Source organism: Doryrhamphus excisus, linkage group LG16, assembly GCF_037039965.1.
Source record: "Doryrhamphus excisus strain RoL-2023G ecotype Guam linkage group LG16, RoL_Dexc_Guam_v1.1, whole genome shotgun sequence".
Classification (NCBI taxonomy): Eukaryota; Metazoa; Chordata; class Actinopteri; order Syngnathiformes; family Syngnathidae; genus Doryrhamphus; species Doryrhamphus excisus.
Genome location: NC_136372.1, coordinates 1,527,100 through 1,549,848, shown reverse-complemented (window position 1 = coordinate 1,549,848; position 22,749 = coordinate 1,527,100). Strand labels below are relative to the sequence as shown.

The 22,749-nt window shown below is 45.2% G+C and overlaps 1 long non-coding RNA gene across 1 annotated transcript; it reads right to left on the bottom strand.

The window, feature by feature from the left end:
- Positions 1-1,579: 1,579 nt before the first annotated feature.
- LOC144901876 (uncharacterized) lies at positions 1,580-19,529 on the bottom strand. Its single transcript, XR_013630016.1, has 3 exons — positions 19,364-19,529; positions 7,312-7,421; positions 1,580-1,803 (listed from the first exon to the last, which is right to left on the bottom strand). It is a non-coding gene; the product is annotated as an uncharacterized LOC144901876 (long non-coding RNA).
- Positions 19,530-22,749: the final 3,220 nt, after the last annotated feature.

Here is a 22,749-nt window from a genome sequence, read left to right as displayed (position 1 = left end):
AGACCAGCAGTGGAGCAATGGAGGATAAAACATTCAAAATGGCAAAAATAAATAAAAAAACTCCACTTGGAGCAGAAACAGCCTTCAAAACCTGCTAGCAAGCTGTGAGGATACAATGCATATGTCCAGTCGGGGTGTCACAGATAAGAATGAGGGAAAACTAGGTTCCAGGCCTGCACGCAGGCCCATCATAGGATGTTGCTCAGTGGAGCGCAGATCTCCACCAAGGTCTGTCCGCCTACTTCCTGGTTTATGGAGGACGCCATTATGTTTTCACCAGAGTCTACAGCAGAGTGAGACATCCCAAAGACCTCATGCTGACTGGACCGGACCGGACCCGACCAGGAGAGGCGCCCAGGAAGGGCTCTTAACGCTTGTGCCAGGTTAATGCGATGCATTAAAGGGCCCGCAGAGATCTGGCCGTAAAGCCGGCAGGCGGAACACAACCACGGCGCCAATCGAGCCATCAAAATCATTTAAGCCCAATTCCCCCGCATGTCCGAGCGCCGCCTAAATAAGTGCCAAGCGCACTAAAACAAGACGGGCTGACACTTTGCATTTCGCCAGCAGTCATTTGAGGAAATCCTGGGATTGGACAGCGACGTCGGAATGCAGCCGACCCAATAAAAAGGCAGCACATGTAAAGCAGGAAAAACACACACTTTGTATTCCTGACCAGCATGAGACTTCTTACCTCCGAGAGGATCTACGTGAATAAATGGGATTCCTTAAGATCCACATGTTTACACGCGCCCGGTCAGCAAATGTCAATCAGATGCCGGATATACACAAGCTGAGCAAGACCAGAAATGTCACACGGTCGGCTCGGCCCTGCGGAAGCTTGACACCTGATCGATACCCGCTATGAATATGTGATCGGTGAGGATGGAGGCATGGGAGGGAGATGGGGGGGGGGGGCATTTTCAACCTGCACCAAGAATGCTGCACAAGAATTAGACAAACCAAATCAAACAATAAGCCAACTACCTGTATGCTACCACAGCGCGGACAGCGAATTTAGCTAAAAACTATTAAACATACAAAGAAATAAGCAACTTTATCCAGAATAAAATGTGATGATCCAATAATAGAGAAAAATTAAATCCGTGGCTTTATCATATACACAATTAAAACTGCTCTCTCCTACTTCATTCATTGGGTGCTGGAGCCTATCCCAGCTGTCTTCGGGCGAGAGACGGGGTCCACCCTGGACTGGTGGCCAGCCAATCCCAGGCCACATATAGACAAACAACCATTCACACTCACATTCATACCTATGGACAATTTAGAGTCGCTAATTAACCTAGCATGTTTTTGGAATGTGGGAGGAAACCGGAATACCCGGAGAACGGGGAGAACATGCAAACTCCAAACTCAAGGGTGGGATTGAACTCAGGTCTCCTAGCTGTGAGGTCTGCGCGCTAACCACTCGACTGCCGTGCAGCCCGGTTTATTAAATAGTATTACTATCTACCATCTATTATTTACTAACAGGAAAAACCGCAGTAGTCCAGGACCTTGAGTTGGTCGAGGTTCCAAATCAACAACGCTCTTGCATCCTCGTGAAAGTTCCCAGCAAACTTCCGAAATCTTCCTCCTTCCTCTTGATGCTGAATATTTGTCACAGGGGATGAAAGTTGTCGACGTGGGGAAATGAGGTAGCAGCCTGAAGCTTGTAACACGCCCGTCTGCGGTTTGGGACCTCGTCTTCACATCCCGTCCTGTCTCGTCTTGGCCCTGAAGGTGACCCGCAGCGTCTCTAGCGGCCCAGCCGAGACGATAGCGGCCTGGCCTCGCTGTCCACTTGTCACCAGAAAAGAAGAGCGGGATGAAGACAAGACAAGAACATAGCAAAACAAAACTATTCAATTTGTTCTTGGAAAAGTTCTGAAGAAGACATGTGGGGTTTTAGTTTTTAAAAGGTCCCTTATTAAATGTTAGGATGTTTATTCAGCACCACCAGGCAAAGGTGCTGGGATGAAACTAGAACCATACCAAATATGGGTTAGCATCATATTAGCGTCAGTTTAGCTAGTTGCCCCAGGCCTCGTCATTTATGGTGAGCATGCCATGAAACATGGTGCATTCAAGGGGATTTTAACCCAGGTGTTGTGTAATGTTAGCACTTTACCTCAGCTTACGTTTGTGTATAAAAATATGAACAACTTTGATTATGTGCATGCTGACGGAGGAAAAAAAGGGACATTTGCAGTAATCTTGCTGACATCCCAGCAGACATGCGGTACGTCCTGTAATGTACAACAAGCAAAGCGGGAACGTGGAAGCAATCACAGGCGGATGGCGGCAGCTCCTCCACACGCTGACATTTACTCTCTAATTTCTCCATCTTTTACAGCCATCATTCACCCCTTCGCATCTTTTTTTTTTTTTTCCTCTTCCTTCGCTCGCTCTCCCCCTGCTGCACCTTCCTTCTCCAATTGTAAATCCTCTCTCAGCCTCCATCTTTGTCTCCTGCAGCCATTGTGGAGAGATAGAGAGCCATCAATCTTCTTCAATGAGTGCAGAGTGCCAAGGCTGCGGCTGATTACTAGCTCTCCTCACTGGAGCACATACAGATACACAGGACATTAGGCTACACTTCCACTGGCTTCTTGTTAGTAACAGGTACTATAGGATGCTATTCATTTACTATGGCCAACACAATATGCTAAGAACTGGCAGAAATTACACAAAAGCCTTTCATTTAAACTAAAATACCTAAATAGATGGCTGGAAAATCATTGCTTTATTGTCATAAAATTGCCCCTTTTTCTACTTTTTTTTTTAACTTAATTGTGTTTTTTGCTTTTTCTATTTCAACTTTATTTGTGTACATTTTCATGTACTTTATTCCCGAAATACTTTGGCTTTATTCTAGACACGTTAAAACATTTTAGAAATTTGCTGTTGTTTGACTGTCATAATATTATGACTTTTTTTTCGTTAAATATTTCTATTTTATGCCACTAAAATTTTTTCCTCCTCATATTGTAATGTTTTTCTTTTTTTTAGTTTTTCTTATAAAATGTTTACTTTATTCAAGTAAAATTCCTGCAGATTTATTTATTTTTGTTTTTATTTATTTTTTGTTAAATTAGATTACTACGGAGTGCAACAGGCCGCAAATGGCCCTCGGGCCGCACCATGGACACCCCAGCTGAAGAAAGTTGCACACATACATCAATAAAACATGTGTGTGTGCGCCGAGGCATTTCGAGTCACAAAGGTGTAAAATTCAGGGCCATGACCTTGCAGACGAAAGGGGTTTTTAACGAGCCGCCTCGCTGCCCTCCGTCGCAGCGACACTATTTTACACACACACGCACACATCAAGGCCAAGCGTGGACCTCTGAGAGGAAAAAAGAATCATTTCTCAGGAAGAATTATCTGTGCTTCCTCCTCCTACATGCTCTGACAGTAGGAGTGGAAAAGTACAGGAATTTGGAATGGCCGCTTTTGGGAAGGGAGTATTTGTCGCAGTACCGGGTTCCCACATGGTACGCCTGAAGTGAAGGACAGGAAGTGTAAATATCTCGCCATAAACTCACGCAACGCTGTGTGTTATACATGGGCATGGAAAAACAGAACTCGAGGAGGTGTCAATGCGACTGAGCCGAGGTTAAACTTGGAGCCGTCTGCAAAGCTGCCGGAGGACGCCGAGAAAAGGGGGCGGGACTCGGCGTGGCGCTAAAGACTTTGACACTAACATAATCACTGCTAATTGGCTGAGCTGCACATGCAGACCCCCCCCCACTCCCCTACCTGTCATCATCTCATCAAAATAAGACTCCTTCAAATGCCCCCCCACCCTGAAGGAATGAAGTTTGGAGGTGACAACCACAGTTTAGTACACACTAAATATGACACCAGCTGTTCTAGCGTTTATATCCCCTCCTTTTGTCCGGGGGGGGGGGGTGTTTCCCCCCAAAATAAAAATCTATTTGTGTATTTGTGAAGGTGGAAATGTAATAGGCTCATGTAAATGCAAATATGTATTTCAGTCTTAATACAACAGGAATTGGATGTCGGAGCTGATCTTCTCTTATTGTTTACGTGTTGTTGTCGGCCCCTTTTTTTAACACAAGGTCAAAAGTTACACAAACTGCGTCTCGGTAAGATTGTGAAAATCAACTTCTCAGCGTACGATACAGCAGGAGGAAGCGGTTGGCTGAAATATTTGTGTGTTTGCTGGTATTGGATTGTGCCTGCAGCTGTGCAACCCTGCAGGAAGAAGGCAAGTTTTTAGAAAGAATCTGTCAAAGTTTGCATCGGCCTTAAAACAGGCGCTGGCAAACCACGGCCCAGGGGCCATATAGGGTCCATTAAGCTTTTTAATCCAGTCTGACTGACGTTTCCAAAAGTTTTTTTTAACATTGACGCTGTATTGTTATTTTTCAATTACCATAAGTCTTGAACTATGATGGGCTTTCTGGTTATGAACGGGTCATTACGGTATTTATAGGGACTATGTCACAGCAAAGAGATACAAAGTGGAGGGGGGGGGTCTGTGTTCAGAGCAGCTGGGGCCCGTGTTCTACGATAAAGTCCTATTTTCTATTTGATGGCGGTTACCACTTCTGGCTTTTATTGTTGTGTTTTGGCTTGACTGCAAAACAACAAAAAGCCACCCCTGCCTTAAAACGTCAATTTCTTTGTCTGCCTCTGGGCACCATGAACAAAGTTGACCGACTCCCCCCGTCCAGCTACAAAACCCCCCCTCCACACCCCCAAGCAGCTGCAGGCTAAACGCCAGCAGAGGAGGCGAGAGGAGCGCGGCCCGACCAAACAGGAAGCATCATTAGCAGAGAGTCCCTCTGTCTCCTGGCGTTTGTGCTCGCCACAGAACGGTGATGTCAGCCTCCTCCTCATGAATATTCATAACCCTCATTAGCACTCCGGCGGGGGGAAGCGCGGCACATTGCGCCACAGAAGCTCCCGTCGCTCGGAGAGGAAAAAAAACAAGAGCTGAGGGACGGATGAGGAGGACGAGGAGGCAAAGTCAAAGCGAGGTGCAATCGGGGCGGATGGATTGTTCCGGTAGAAGATTCAAGCGCCGACCGGGACTTCCAAATCCTTGTTAGCATGAAAGTCCTGCAGCTACGAGCTAGCTTGCAGCTGTGTCCCACTATGGCTGCCAAACAGGTGTGGGTGTGTGAATACACCTGGTGCACACAATGGCAAACAAGCTTGTGTTTACGTTCACGCCATTCCACGACTCCGCCCCCTCTAATGGCATCTTGATCCTCGTCATCTGGGTTAAGGTTGTCTCGTACTATTGGCCAATAAAAACGGAATCTACTGTTAAGTCGGGAATCATGGCTCAATCATGGCGGAACCCGTCCCCAACTATGGCAGCCTGAAACACTGGTGAAAAAAACTAGCAGGGTTAGCTTGGCTTAGCAGAGCATGCTAGCGCTAATTAGGCTGTATGAGTGTGTTTACATCGTGTCGTGAAGCTGGTTCATGCAAACAAAATGAAAGGGAATGTGAGGAAAAATAAAACTGATTTCCCAGAACCTTGAACGGATTTGGGACATCCCCACACCGTCAAAGTTCCCGCCCCCAGGAAGAAACACGTGATGTAAACAGTCCAAACACACAGCCGCCGTCTTGATGTCGTCATTCCGATTGAATGCCTGAATAGGAAGTGCCAGCCGAGGACATCCCTTATAAGGCGTCTTTGTCCTCCTCCACCGCGGAGACACTCGGAGGGAACGAGGCAATGGCGTTTTGATGCCAGAAATCGTCCCCGCCAGAGTGTGTGCGGCGCTGGAAAAAGGTCAAAGATTGCAGCCAAAGCTCGGAGCGCTCCAGGAATCAATAGCGCAGCTTTGGCGGGCCTTACGCCAAAGCCATTTCATGTTCTAACTTGGACACAGGCTTTGTGACAAAACTTCAATTTCACAACAATATGAACTATTGATTTTACCGCCGCACTTCTACTCGCCACGCACCTTCATTGTCCTCTGCTTGGTTCCCTCTCCCCCGCCCGCGGCCGGAAAGACGCTTTCTGATTGGAACGGCCTGTGAATTTCATATTTTTAGTGCATTCAACCTAACTGTGATCAAAACATTTTCATGCTAGTTGAGCCTAGGTTGAAAAATGAGTCAGCATTGATGACTGATCCGATATTGAGTCAAATTCAGGCTATTATCAGCGATGCCAACCTGATACCGATACTTTGTGTCTGGAAAATGTTTATTTAGTTGTGTATTTCATGTCATAGCATAAAAGGCATAGCCTGATGATTACTAAGAATGGAAAAAGGCCAAAAAAACTTTTTTTTGGCTGAAAGATGAGAGTCTAATCTTTCTTTTGGTATACAAAGCATGTCTATAAAGACCAAGAACACAATATTCTGTATGCCAAAAATGGCTGGTACCAAGAGGGGCGACTGGGATTGAATGAGTTAATTAATTGACTGATTACAAAAGGATTAATTTAAGTACATTAATGATTTAATAATTACATGTTTTGTATGTATTTATATATTGAGGTAGCAGGATGATTTGAGACAATGACATGACGTGACTGAACCATCAATAGTATCTATTTGATTTGAGAATTGATTTCACAGCATGACCAACCGGTATCGGAAGTATCAATATTTCTGTATCGATCGGCACATGACTACAGGTTGGGGATCCTGGAAATGTCCTGGTCTACAACCTTGTGAGCCTGTTTGTTTAGACTGCCCATTATTATAATAATTATTATTATTTCATTGACAATGTGAGCGGCCGTCTCAAGAAGAGGAACTTGTTTCCACCGACAATTTTAGTCCTGTTTAATCCAGGGGTCTCCTTTGACCTCCCGTTTCCCTTGTCTACATACTGGTCCCATCATCCTGGCCCAGTTTTTCTGCTTGTGAATACCCCTCCCACTGTGTTCTATAATGCAATACCATAATAAAAGGTCTAAGTCTTTTCTGGTAGCAGGAAAACATTTGACTAATCAGCTGTGAGTGAATTTGAATGCTAGTTGAATGCCAGCTGCTATTTACATTTCCTCTATCTCCATGGCTTCACCCTTTCATCTGCTCTGGCCGTTATTCCAAAAGCGCTCACATTTTCCTGATAAATGACATCCTTCTCAAATGCCATGACACAGCTCCATCCCATAATCAAACCATTAGGATGGGTGAGCACCTTTGCGACTTAAATGCCAGATAATATCAGTACAATACGACATGACTTTTGAGCTGACACCAAGCGTGCCGCCATTAATTCATATGGAGCGTCGGCCGTAAAAACGGAGCATGCTCCTAAAAGCGCCTCGCCGGGTGCGTGGCTTTTTGAGCGATGGCTCACCTTCTCGATTACTTCTCATCTTAAAAAGACTTCACTCCAGCCCGAGTGTTATTGGAAAGCAGGCTGCAGAACTCTTCCGCGCCGCCGACACCGTCTGCATCAGTCACACGCTGTCGTACAAAGAAAACACATTTCAGCCTACGTGGGGGGAAAAGGCCATTAGCAATGCCGAGCGCCATACTTCATCTTCTCCATTGCAAACTAATTCACGGCTTCACTACTTAAGCGTCCACAGCCAAACACGGGCCTGTGTTTGGCTGGTGCGTTACATTTTGACTCAATCAGCAGCCTGATGGTACACTATTTGAGAATGTCATTTACAGTCTTTACAGTGGATTTAATATGACAACATAGCAAGTAGCATAAACCACAACAGCATTCCAAATCACAACAATTCAAAGCTAACATGTTTTTCAGGGGGGATTGGTGGCAAATTGCTGGCAATACAGATACTTTTTAGCATCCTTGAATGATTTTTGCCTTGAAGTAGTTGATATTTGTATGCAAACTATTGGCATCCTGGGAAGCCCACATGCGTACTTTCCCAGCATACCCTGCGGGTTATGTTTTGCATGTATAAGAGTGTGTTAAGCGTTGGCGGCTCGATCCTCGCTCCCTCCACCCAACGACTGTTGGTGTGTCCCTGGGCGAGACGCTTCACCCACTTTTCCTCCAGTGCTGCCCACCACGGGTGTACGAACGTGAATGAATGCTTGGTGGTGGTCGGAGAGTCGCTTTCCGTCAGTCTCCCCCAAGGCAGCGGTGGCTACAGATGTACTGTGGATCCCCACCGCTGAGGAGTGAATAAATAATGTGAAGCGCCTCGGGTGCCTTAGAAAGCGCAATATAAAATCTAATCCATTATGAGTATTTAATACTGTGTGCTCCGCATGTGAAACTTGTGCTATTTTTTTGGAGTGAGGCAGGCGGTTTGGTTTGATGAACCCGTTGGTTTATGTTGGTGAGTGAAATGCAAATTTAAGAACTTGAATTAATAACCGTCTGCTCTGTGTACTAATGTAGAAATGATCACCACACATTCATACGTTGCTGTTATTGACATACTGTACACTTGTTTATAACTGTTGATTGCTTCCAGACCCGACTTTGAGATGACTTTACGTGACGTAGCATGCCTTATATATTTTCTATATAAGCCTTCTAAATACAATTAACATTATTAGAGACCTCCAGACATAAAATAGCACCCCTATAGTCACCTTTACATTTTCACCCAATATATTAGACATCATTTCAGAAAATAAGACATAAAGACTCATACTCGTGTCGGTTGGTGTGATGTGTTCAGGGGCCAGGGGAGCGTTAGGGATTATTGTGCCTGTTGTGAGATCATTCAAACTTGAAAGCCTTGTTGTTTGGGCCAACATTACTGACACCTCGTGACCAGTGTAGAATACTACATGTCATCACATTTTATGCTTGGAAATGGTTCATTTAGGCACAAAATATATACACTGTGTTTTGACTAATAATAGGTTGTACTCAACCATAAAAGTACATGAATGAAAATGCATGAGCGAAGCTACAGGATTACTGTAAGGTATACCCATGACATTCCAAAGTATGGCAATATTCCTCCGTATCATCATTCTCTCTGCTAAAGATTGTGCATAGTGAAGGATAAAGTATAGCTTCTAGTTTGGGGGGGGGGGGTCACGGTAGAAAGAGTTAGCTTGGCGTGTGATGTATTAGTCCTGTAGTGTACAGACTCTGGTGTCCTCGCACATCGCTTTACTGGTGACACTGACCCGAGCGCTCCCGCCGCACTTTAAAGCGACGAGGGCCGCCCGCGTGGAGGGAAAAGTCAGCAGGTTATTGCGACAAATTTAAAGGTTTGACTGGCGACAGCTTTACGACGCCTGAGTGGCCCGTACGACTCGGCTGGCTGTCACATTCTATTAGCTCGGGCCTCCTCCATTGGCTCGCAGCCTATTCCCAGCGGCTCCACCAGCGCCTCCCGTAAATAAACCAAATGGCCGCGTCTTGTAGTAAATGAAGACGGGGACTCTGGGCATAAAAAAAAAGAAAACATGCCATTGGATAATTTAACCTACAGGACCAAGATGAATGGGCCCGGGCGGCTTGTCCTTCGTCAGCTTTAGCGCTTAAATTTGACTTATGCTTCCCCTACAAACATCTAGGTGACAGAAAGCCGGTGGCACACACACACACGCACACACACACACTTTACAAACTAAGGAAAAGGTTGTGTCTTTCTGCAGCTGCCAAGCGGCTGTGGTTGAAAAGGCCAAGAGTCTAATTGCTGTTTTCAGCATCGCTTTCCTCCATTGACCTCTTCCTCTCACATGACCCCACATCCAAAATCATCATGAAGATAGACAGCTTGCTTTGAAACCAATTTCACTCTATTTTTACCTTTACAATGTCTGTCAATGGGAATCTTCATTACAAGTTAGCATCAAGCTAACCTAAGAACACAAGTTGAGATTTACAGAGTACAGCGGAACCTTGGTTAGCGTCATGATGCCGTTACAGAAGGTCCAACTCTAACCAAAATGTACTCTAACCAAATCAATTTTCCCATAAAAATAATAAAGTCAATCCAATGAATCCCTTCAAGCAAAAAATGTAAAAACAAAACACATTTTTCTAGCTTTGCAATTGTAGTTTTTCCCTAGGCAGCATTGCGGCTAATTTAGCTACCGTCAAAGAATAGCAAAGAATTTCAGATTCAGATTCAGGCGGGCTACTTTTCAAAAGCTAACATGTGTGAGTCTATGTTATGTCTTACGTTCTCTCGTGATGTGTTGAGTAATAGGAGTGTAAATATGAGGGATTACTGTCCCAAAATGTGAAGAACACGGACCACTAGCGCTAACACCCAACTTTTGAGCACAAACGCAAGCCTCAGCACCTCCTAGTGGTTCAGATCGTCATCGCAGCTCAGTGAGCAAAGATGAAAAAGTGTATTTTTAGAGCCGTGGCCCTTGAATGAAAGCCCCCCCCCATCATCATCAAGAGCACTATTTCGACAAGAAGAGGTATGATTTTGGATGCTGTGCCAGCAGCTAATTGGGCCGCGAGAAGGATGCGGGTTTGTTTGTGCAGCAGATGTGAGTAGGCAGTCGCGCGCACAAAGTCACCACAGGCGGCGTCCATGTCGGCCGTCTTGGCACTTCCACAATTTGGGAGGAAGAAGAAGAAACCTAATGTGATTTTCACCCTCCTTTGAAGATTCAGATCATCCGACTTGAACAAAAGCACCGGGGATGAAGTGCGGATTTGCTGTGATGCTGGTCCAAAGTTGGTCCGGTGGGACGTTTCATTTAAGGCAAACGCCAGCGAGGAGGAAAAAGGCAGAGGAGGAACCTGGCAGCTGAAAAAAGAAGGAAGCTTGTTGTGACACCTGGATTGTTTTCATCTCTTGCTGGGAGGATTCTCATCGCATCTTTGTTGTGCGTGCCACGCTTTCCCGTTACATTGCGACATTCCCAGCGTGGAATTTGGACCGGGCCGTGGGATGTTTGCGGCGGCGGGCGGCGACAATCTCAGCACGGGCGGCTGGTTTGGCACCGTGACGGGCGGAGGCTGGGCTCTGGAGTTTAATGCAATTATAAATAAATAAGCGTGTGGTCGGCCCTGTGGGGACACGCTGAGAGAAAACAGAAAGTTTAATTAAAGCTGCACGCCCGCCCCCGCCCCCCCACCACATACACACATATACATGCAGTAATGTAGGCAATCCAATGAATGCATGCATTCACTTCCCCAAGCATAGAACGCCAACTGAGCGGTATCTATTGTATGTTTGCATCCGACCAACGTACGGTAGGAGCTCTGTATTGTTTACGAAGTCGCTCGACTCCAGCGTCACCTGTAGTGTCGTGGCGCTCGGTGTGGTGATGTTTTTAATTAGCTGGGGGGGGCGGGGGGCTGCAGCCTGTGGAAGGCTGATGAGGGACTATTGAATTTGCACTTCAATTAGACTGCTTATAAAGTGTACATTACACCAGCACATCAGGCTCTCACTCAATTACTACAGTGCACCATTGTGGGGGCGGGTGGCTGTGCAACCGGAGGTAGCGAGGGGGGGCGGGGGTATCGAGGCGCCACTTCTTTGCATATGTTTAACGGAGTGGACAAAAGTACAAGCATGAATGGTAACTGAACGGCATAAAAAGTATTAGAGATGTACGAGTCATGAATTGTGGAACTTTTACTCCAAATCAACACCCCCCCCAACCCCCTTCCAGCCTGGAGCTCCATTACAACTGGACAACACTAATCATTCACTTGCTCAACCTGTCCTGGACGAGTTTCACCAACTCAAAGGTTGGCAAAGACTCGACTTTCACGTTCTCTCGGGTGCCCGACAAAGACTCGACTTTCAGGGACTCACAAGGACTCGAAGAAGACAACAAATAATGTTTGTCGCCGCAGCTTGATGACCACAAAAGCTGATGCATACCACCGCTATGCATTGCATCTAGCGTTTTAGAAGGTGCCGGTAGCGGAACTGACCACTAGGGGTCATTGTAGTTTGGCGTTCACACACAGACGCTGGATTCAAAAAAATAGTCATCGTCAACGAGGAGTCCCTGAGTAAATACCCGTGAATGAACATCAGCGACCGTTTCGAGTGGATTTGTCTGCCAGGCGGCGATAAACCACAACGTCTTTTTCCTTTCGTGACTGAGATCCTTGAGTGTGTGTGAAGGACTTTGGAGTTGACGCACCACCAAGGAAGCAAACAGTTTGGCGAGTTGGCGCCAGACAAGGTGGTGGAATATCTACGGTGCATGGCTAAGTGGAAGAGATGCTGGGATTTATATTTTACAACATGACAGATGGATGGAAGCAGACTCGACCTTCTCTCCCCCCTCGTTTCCATTGACAATTATAGTCCTGGTCCCCCTCGGAAGAGGCTTGGGTGCCCATGGCAACCCCGTCCCAGGTCATCCTTGTCCAGTCTGGATAAATACCTCCTCCACAGTGTTCCTTTGCTTCCATTGCTCCAAGCGTTCACGTAAAAAGCCCAAATACCAACAATCTCTAAAGTGCTGGCACCTTTAATCGTGTGTTTGGATCATCTCCTCCTACCTGGGGCTCATTGTGACTGTCAACAAATAGCGTGTTCAGGCCTCCCACAGGCCCTGAAGGAATCTCTCCGACTGCACTCACATAATCGCTTCAGACCCGCCTGCTTAGGCCGACAACTCCGCTGGGACCCGCCAGCCGCACGCTGCAGGCCAGATCAGACCGCCCAGCAGAAGCGAGAAGAAGAAGAAGACTACAATAAGATCGAGCTGTCAAGGCAGATGGAGGTGTGACCTGTGTGAGAACTTTCACACCTCCTCTTGGATGCTTGGATGTAATGGACCCGCACAAAGATCATATATAAAAACATGCTGTCGCATTATCAGGGCGTGAAAAGCAACAATTGATTAGCTTCGCTAAATAACAACATATCGGTAGACTGCATTAACAGTTTGAAGTTGTGACAGAGGTGCCAGAAAGTGTCCGATTCTCTCTTCAATTGCCATTGTTCACTCGTGAAGCAATCCATGTTTTAGCCCTAAATATGCCTCACGCTATTACTCAACACATTTAAAGTATAATATATACAGGTGGTCATCACTAATGGATGACAATGTAAGATGACGCATGAACTTATGGAATTCGAGCCAGCACACAACGACGGTGCGTTCAAGGCCCGCCGTAGAAAGCATGACACAAAAACATCAGTGAAGCAAAAAAAAAGACGTAAAAATGGAAAAAAAATGTCTCGTCGCTGAAGAAAAACTAAATGATCATCGTTGCAGCTCCCACGTCTGTAACTGACAAATTCCATTTTAAGATGTGTAGAGAAGATGTTTTCCTCATGAATCATGAAAAACCCGAAACTTCAACTTCCAGAAACAAATCAGTCGCAGAGGTAAAAGGATCAAACGTACAGCTCCCAAATCTGTAGCTGACTGACATTTTAAGATGTGTAGCAAAGCCTGTGAATGGCGGTTTTTGGGCGCCTCTTCTCTGAAAAAGTGAGGGAGACGGTAGATTGTTGTCATGTTTGGTGCTCATAGGGACATACGTACATATTACTGACATTTTGCATCACAGGGGACCTTTAAAGGAATACACTAATTAAAGGTACTAGTATAAAAGCAGGATTGTGCACGTGCAGGTCAAGCAGCATCTACCAGGCTGCATCCGATGTGACCTTTAATGACTCCTCACCTGGGCAGAGGAGACAGAAGCCAAGCGTCCTCCCTCCAATTAGAGGCATCCTTTGGAAGACAGAACCATAAACGAGGATCATTTGTTCGCAGAGAGAAAGAAGCTGCACGCTGCCAACGTCAGCAGTATCCATTGAACTATCAAGGTGGCAAATATCTTCGACATTAGTGCCATAAAAAAGAAAAAAAAACCTTTAGGGAGCTGAGAGGTTTTATGAAAAAGACAAGAGCTCCCCTGTGTGCTTCACAGCCAGAGCCTCCTTCTCTCCGTCTTCTCCGTCTTCTACTTCTGCATCAAGTCAGTCACTTTGCCGTTCTGTCATTCGCATCCTATTTGGGATCAGTGCGTGCCGAGGTTAATTATGTTGGAGAAGTTGCACGGCTGCAGATGTGTTCCTGTGAAGCAGGCAATTTGTTACGTGCAAAGTAGCATATGCTTGCCAGGAGCGCAGTTTGTTTGCCCGGCGCCGGCAAATTATTAATATCTTAATTAAGGAAAGTGAAGTGGATTCTCCAGTTTGGCCTGCTGTCAGAGGTTGAGCTCACTTTTGACGCGCTGGCAAAGCTAATCCCCCTCCAGCGTGACTCCAGCGGAAACATTTGCATAGTAAAGGCTCGTGTCGAAGCTCAAGGGCTCTCAGCGCCGTCTAATTACGCTAGAAATGTGCAAAACATACACAGCGATACACAATGGTGCACAACAAGATGCATAGGCACTCATTGTAATAGGCCACATAGACGCCATTTTGAGCAGTTGGGAGCTTTTTAACATAAAATAGAATATAAATATAAAAATGTATTTTACAATACGTAATTATTGATATTCATATGAGCAAAGCAACACCTTTTATCAGGAATTCAGCTGTTTTTGACTGTTTGAAACATGAAAACACGAGAGTTTGATGATGTCGCCAACTAGTGGCCTGGCATGCATATTACAGCATTTTCATCCGGTTTATTTTTGCTGTTTTCATCATTTTATGTGTCCTTCAAGTGAGTGACTCAGGTGTTCATTTAGGTACCGACAAAACCTGGACCTGGACTTACGGTGTCCCACCACACCTTTAGGAGACAAAACAAAGACGTATCTCGACCTAAAGCGTAAGCAAAGCGGTCCACGTCTCCAGCTAATGCGAGACAGACAGCCAGAGAGCGACGCTGGCTGTCTTTCAAGGCCGAGGACGTGCTGGGCTGGCTTTCAAACAGACAGTGAAATATTACCGCGTGAAGGAGAGGCAAGGACATGCGGCAACATGGCCGCCGAGCCTGGAGCAAACAGACGCTCTTGTTTGTCATTCCATGGAAGCACTTCATCTCCGCCGGGCCGCTGTAAACATCTTTCAATAAAACGCCGGCCGCCCGCACAAAGCGCAGTTATCCGTCCTCCTGACACCGGCGGGACGTAACGACCTCACGCCACAGGTCCAAACATTTTTCTGCCTCCTCCTCCTCCTCCTCTGCCGCCGCCGCCGCCGAATGAGGCTGCCTGTGCTCATTAGGGAAGCTCGCCTTTTAAAAAACACAGAAAAACAAGCTCTGCCGTGGCTATTAAAGTCGCCATCGACTTTTTAATTAAGTCTCATAACGGGAGGGTGGCCGGCGTACCACGGCGGAAAGTCGATCCCGTTCCATTTTTGTGCTCGTTGAGGCTTTAACGGGTCCGTTCACGCCATTAGAGCAGCTCCACTTCACACTTCACATCTTAGCCGGCTAATTCCTCATCATGAGTCATCATCCACTTCAACCACCGTCTCTTTTGTCCGCGGCGACAAAGAAAGGAGAAGTTCCTAGGCACTTTTGGAGATTCAAGAGTACTTCATATGAACCACTTTGGGTCATTATTTTACCATTAAATCACATGACTGGCTGAACTGTGGGTGGCCGAAGCAGGATTCCGCATTTAAAACCCTCGGTGTCTCTGCTGTTGCCGGGTAGAAAAGACATAAGACATCACAGCATACCATAACAATCCACAGATACCATGTAAAATGCCCTCTAGTGGCTGTGAGAAGCACAGATATGAAAAAGTGGCTACTACGTATTTGGTTCCTACAAATAAAAAAATCGCCACCAATTCTGAATCACAGTTACACACATTAGCATAGCCATGTGATGCTAAAGTGCCAACATCACACTCACATTTTAACAGCAACATCATGCTAGGTTAGCCTCGTTGCTGAAGAAAAACGAACTTACACCCGCCATGTCTGTAGCTGACTAGTTTTAAGGTCTGCAGCGAAACCTCCTTTTTATCCAAAGTGGCGGATTTAGCCAAGGAGGCGGTCCCGAGGAAGGACGTTTTTCCATCATGACATGAAAGAAAGTCCATCCGTAACCATAATGTACGTACATGTATGCTGTACATTTATAAACGTTCGCGTCAAGGTGTTTTGGGTTTAGTGCCTTGCTCAAGGGCAACTGGTAGCACACTCGGGAGGCCCCTCCAGCATTGAGTCCAACTCGTTTCCAAACCTTCGACCATCTGGTCCCAGAGCCAAGTCCCGATGAAGACACTTGGACGCTAACCTCGGACAGAATTCCAAATGACTCCTGGACTTGCGCTTGACAGGTGACTCAGAGGGAATGCTAATGTTGCTTTGGATTTGTGGATGTTTGGGCGCTGGCGGCTCCGAACTGGCTGGCGTGTCGTTAACTTTTTGATGGTCCGGAATGGCGATGTCGGTCGCGGCTCCTGACCCCGGCGGCTTGTTAGAGGAGGCGGCGTCTTTGTGGGATATGTAAATAGACTCCCAGTGCTTTGATCAGCACGCGTTGTCGAGGACCTTTACCGCATAAAATGTAAGTCACGCTGCTTTGGCGTCTGTGATGGTGGGTGCATCAAAGACGTCGAGTCCGGTCCAGCATGTTGTATCCCACGTCAGGAAGCACGTTGGTGATGTAAATCAACAGACGAGAGTGTCTCTTATTGGTAAAGTAATGGAGGCCGACGTTGTTTGCGAGCTTCAGCTGTTGCCTTAATTGCGGATCTAGCAGCCACATTGCCTCTCATTTGCATATGCAAATGCAGAGTGGGCCAACATGGCTGGCTCCTGGCAGCGCTTCCCCTGTTTGCCCGCAGGAGGGGAAAAGAGGAAAGCGAGATAAACAAACAGATGGAAAGCAGAATTGAATATTGAGATGGAAGGAAGCGTTTAAGAAGTGATGAACGGGGAGTCGAGCACAGCCAAGCGACGGCAGCATCCTCCCTCCGCCTGCACTTGGCCGCCAAAGTCTGATCCCAAGTCTGATCCCAAGTCTGACACCCTCCCCCGCAGGCTCAACCTGAGTCAGTCCGAAAGTGCACTCAAAAGTCACTCAACAGAGCACTGGTGCAAGGATCCAAATCAGATTCAGTCAGGATCACCAGAAAGGCAAAGTCAATTCATATTGAATCCGGAGCAGGTTTTGGTTTACATTGTACAAGGTCTTTAATCATGTTCAAATATGCACTAAAAATTTTGACTCAGCCTGATTCCGTTTTTCATGTTATTAGCCCATTTCTCTCTCTGGTCCGCTTTCCGTGGAATGAGTCCACAATCAAAAACAGCAAGAAACTAAATCAAATCTATTTTTGTACAAGTTATGTGAACCAAAGTCAGATCACTTTGGCATGTGATCTCGTGATGCTTCATTTGAAGTGTTCTCATACGTTAACTATAAATTCTGTAAAATCTTAAAGTGGACTGAAGACAATGAAAACAGCTCTGATTCCATTTCTATCACTAGAGTAGAAAACAGGTGAAATAAAGTCAGAGGTTTTGTTCACACTGCACAATCAAGTGAACTGAAGTGAGAACACTTTAGCATGTGATCTCACAACGATTCTATTGGAGTGTTCACATCTGCAAACAAAAATTCAGAGCGATTCTTGAGTTGATTCACACAGCTAAAATGGATCAGAAGTGGAGTGAAAAAAAAAGATGACTTTGATCCGGAAGTTTTTGTTCACACTGCAAAATTAAGTGAATTGAAGTGAGACCGCTTTCGGATTTGATCTCACAATGGTTCTGTTAGAGTGTTCACATACAGCATGTGAAAAACATTTATACACCGACAGATTAAATGAATCAGAGGTGACAACACTTGATGTGAAAGCAAAAAGAACCAACATGAAATCAGGACTAAAAAAAAAAAACAGTAAAACCGATCTGATGTGGTCTCAAGTCTAAAGTAAATTGCGCCTGAACACAACTTGAGATTAATGTCATATTTATATATCAGCGTAAAAGCCCTGAAATGAGCCGGATAAGCTAACTGTTTCACATGAAAACCTGTTGCATTCTTATGGTGTGTTTACACGCGTTTAAACTGAACTGTGTCAACCTTTGCTGACCCGGCTTTAACAACGTGAACACAATGTCGCCATTAAGGATGTAAGCGTTCTACTCCCGAGTGTCTTTATTGATTAACGTCCTTATTATTATTATTATTAGCGGAACATAAGGCCATGCGGCTTTTAAACCTGTTGCCGCCGACGCTCATCAGCGCGTCTTTATGCGCCGCATGTGTTTGCTGCACATAAATGACACTCCTTCATTTAACGAGCGCCACACAAATGAATGCTCATCTCCGCACTCACTCTGCTGATTATGAGCAGCTCATAATCCCCGTGTCTAATTATATCAATCAGCGACAGCGTGGATGGAAGGCACGCGCGTGATGCAACATATTCCCAGTCCATGCATATATGCATCGCATGGCGTCCCTCTGCTCGCCCGTGTTTATCTGTTTCAGATTGTGGCGAATGTTTGACCGCACGGTTAAAAAGGAGCACCTGCTAAATGTGGCTATTGACACACGTGGAATAAAATGCATTGATCAGCTCCGCGTGTACGTTCAATTCAATCGATCACTGGAGTAGACGAGCTCTCTCTTTAACGCAGGGGTTTCAAACAAGCGGCCCGCGGGCCAAATGTGGCCCGCAGGACACAAGTTTGAGGCCCCGCCTTGATATGAAAGTGTAATGTTAGTGCGGCCCGCGCAAGTTTGATATGGATGCTGTATGGTATCATGTACCCAGAAAAAAATATTACGTTTGATTAATGTTCATGTTAAAGGTTAAATAACTGTTAATAGTTATCCTCCCTATCTGTGTGGAAGTGGTACGTTTTGGGCTATTTAAGTTTAAAGGAAATAACTTGAAGGCTACCGTTTAGGTCGCTAGCTCTCTAGTTTGCGAGTTAGCATGTGTCTCAAGACCCTGCAGTTGCGCAATATGTTGTAAATAAAAAAAAAGTATAAATGTGACTATAGTCGTGTTTTGTCACGTCTACAGGGCTCTAATAATGCTTTGTTCATTTTAATCTGAAAAAAATAATTTGTCTACCCACCAACTATATGTGGTTTCTTAAGTTTTTATTATTTGCCGTTTTATTATTATTATTATATTTATTGATCACTGATTGATTGATTTTCTTTATTCTTGACTTGTTTATTTTTCATCTTATTTTGTACAGAAAAATTAAGATATTTGAGAACAGTGGAACCAAAGCACTGAAAAAGTTTGTATATTTTTCTGTTTCTAATAAATGCGTTTTTTTTTTTTTGGAAAACCTGATGCGGCCCAGCCTTGCCCAGACCCCAGCTCCAGTGGCCCCCAGGTAAATTGAGTTTGAGACCCCTGCTTTAACGTCAGCGTTTGCCAGTAGATAGCCTTTTTTTACACTTGACCATGCAAACTGATGATTTCTATGATATTTTCTGCTATTAATAATAATAGATTTACAATATATACTTATGATATTTTTGTTCTTTGACTGGAAGGTCATAAAAAGTACACTAGTAGAATGTCAGTTTTATTCTTATGATAATAAATGGCCGTTGCTGTACATTACCTTGATGGGAGCAGACAAATGTCCCCAAAATCTTCTTTTATTCCATCTAATCCCATTGCCGCTTTATTGCCTTCATTTGTCTGCGCCGCGGCTTATTGGCAGTCCCGACTGATGCTTTTTGGCCATCCTGACGGAGGCGCCACCTCCAGTCGACTGGCATCATCCGTTACCTGTGACGGAACATATTGGATTATTGATCCTGTCAGGGAATGCGTCTTTGTAGGCGTTCAAAGGGACCGGCTTGGCCGCCACAAAGCTATCATGGCCGCCGCCCCCCTCCGCCCCACCTCTGCCACTCTTTGAGATAGCCGAGATGTCACTGATCCAGATGATCGGGAAGGTTAAAGTGTGACGAAGAAAAGAAAAAAGGATCACAGAACCCTACATGAAACACACAAGTGGATTGGATTACACCAGTGGTTCTCAATTATCTTCTGTCATGTCCCCCCCCAGAAATGTTTTAACACCTCCTCAAACTGAAGTGCTATTATATGTATTTATTTACAATATTACTACTGTACAGACTGAATTAAAAAAGTAAGAAAATGCAACAAAAAGGAAAGTTGTGAAGCTTACACAAAATGTGTACATGTTGGCAGGTCTGCACTCACATTGAAAGTACACCCTTCCTCTCCCTGACAGTTTTTTGTCACAATATTACTGACACTGATGTCACAACATTACAATTTCTCTCACCAAAAAAAATGAAATTCTCTCAATTCCTAAATGTTTTTATTAGATTTTTAATATTGGATTTTTTGCCAAAAACTGATATGCCAATATTGTCCAACTCTCAATTTGTGATACTGATATCAGCCGATACCAATACCGATCTCGTATGTAACATGACATCTCCTGTGGTGGAATGAACACATGTGTTGTTGTGTTACAGTATTTTTCGGTTGTGAACATCGGTAAAAAAATACCATACCATATACGATACCATATACTTTTTCTTTCCAAAACTCAACATGAGTTGATATTCTGGTAATATTTAAAATTTGTCTCTTGTAATATTCTGACTTCACACACATACATATAATAATAAAAGAACGCTTTATTACAAGAACCAATGCAATATCAGTCAGCGCGACTATATTAAAGTCAAGCTGAGTGCTGAACACAATGTGCTCAACATTTTGTACTTTTTCTGTTTGTGTATGGAACATTTCTATGGAGATATTTGACTTGCAGTGAAAATAACTCGACAAGGAGTCATCTCATCACACATGGGCTCGCGATGCACTTGTGACGGTGTGTGTTATGGCACCTTAAAGACATATTTCCACCTCATTTATGGTCGCATGTCATCTATTAATACTGGCGACATCCTCCCAGGTTCTGCAAAGCTTATGATTAATCGAGGAAGTGAGGAAAACAATCAGAGGGGTGTCGAGTCATTAATTTCCATCCGATATTTGCCATCTAGCACTCTGCATTGTAACACCCGGCACATTTTCTTCTACATAAAGCATCATTTTTCTTCTGCAGCTATTAGTCTGCTTTATGAAGCCTTATTGCAGCAAATTGCAAAGGCGGGCGATGTAATCAGAGACATTTAAATATAGATTGCATACAAAACAGCTCTTCCTGGTGCGCTTTGAGACGTCACGGCGGCAAAGCGAGCCTTATTGCGGCCTAATGCACCTCATAACAGCGCACATCAACAAACACGGCCCAAGTGCACGTCTATTAGGCCTAATGACAGCCAATGGATGGACGCCGGTGTCCGCAGAGAGGCGAGATGAAGCCCAGCAGGCGGCCGCCGCAAACAAAACGCTGCCCCGCCACTAATATGCAGACGGAAAACAAATTCAGACGGAATATTATTTCTCTTCTGATGGGTGGCTCGTCTCGTTACGTGACCGGCAGTGTTTTCGGATGATAAAATTGTTGTTGTTCCACGTGAACGTAATTGTTTGTGTCACTCGCGCGAGGGACGTGGGCGCCCGCAAATGGAGAAAGTTAGGCGACTTGAAGTTGAGAATTCATTTACATGTTATGATGGAGGGAGAGGGGTGGGGGTGTGTGGGGGGGCCTTCATTAGAGCTTTTCATTGCAGAGTTGGGGGGGGTTAAACCTTGTAATGTTATTCACAGCGTTAAAGGGCACAAACAGAAGCGGCATTAGCCGCGATATGAATGTGAGCGAAGGCAGCAATGTGGTCATAATTATGTCACAGGGAGGACGAAAAGCAACCCCCCCCCCCCCAAGCAGGCTTAATGTTCTCGCCGCTCCACTTCAGACGAGGGCCAGCAGGCCTAATTGGCAACATGCGGCCTAATCAGAGCGGCCGCATTGTCTTGCTTAGAATTTTATCCCCATCCTTGTATCAATTTTCAACTAAATTAGCCCGCTCCACCAGAGAGGCTGCGGAATTAGGCTGCGAGCAGAAGCAATCACATACGCTATCTGCCAGAGTGAGGCCGCTTGGAGTAAATAAAGTCTTTTTTGTGTGAGTGGAATAACCACACCAGGCTTCACTGGGCGTCTAGAAAAAGCAGGGAAAATAACACAAAAGAACTCAGCAAGCCATCAGCGGAACCTTTTTGATGTTACCGCTGTTTAGTCTTTAAAATGACTTGTAGAGAGCCCCCTGGTGGTTGGAGGAATTAGCCAACGTAGAGACAAGACCGGTTTATGCTCTCAGAGTCTTTCTATGCAACACGAACAACTTCTAGCATATCAAAGTGTAGAGTAAAATCCCAAATGCCAAGTGTCAAGTTTCCCAAACTTTGTCTGTATACAAGTTAATTACGTAACATCTGCCACCTTCTGCCGCAGCATTGCAGTAGGATTCAGGTCAGGACTTTGATGAGGCCACTCCAAAGTCTTCAGAACCCAAGTTGGTTTAGGCTTGAGGTCACCAACAGATGGCTCTACATCCTCCTTCAGCAGAATCCACGCTTCCATTCATAACAGCAAGTCCTCCAGGTCCTAAAGCAGCAAACCAGCACCGGACCATCACACTACCGCCACCATATTTTACTATGGTGTTCTTTAGCTGAAATGCAGCTTTTACGCCAGATGGAATGGGACACACAAAAAGTCAAAAGGTCGTTTCCCAAAGGTTTTGGAGATCTTTTTGTGGATAATGGCTCTCACTGTGGTTCACTGGACTTAGGATGTAAGTGTCCATGTCTGCTGGCTTGCAGGTGAAGGGTGAAAATACGGCAATTCGATCCCATGTAGAGTAGAAGTCTGTGCTGTGTTCCCTACTTTTGGATTTTAAATCAAGTTTCTTTAATTGACCGTCCATCTGCCATTCGTTCGTGGCGTGTTGGGAAAGTAGAATGAATGATGAATTATCACGATGAAGCTGCAGAAACACTCAAGCCCAGCAAGACCAGGCAGGACGTCCTGATGCTGGTCGCCACGCCAGCAGG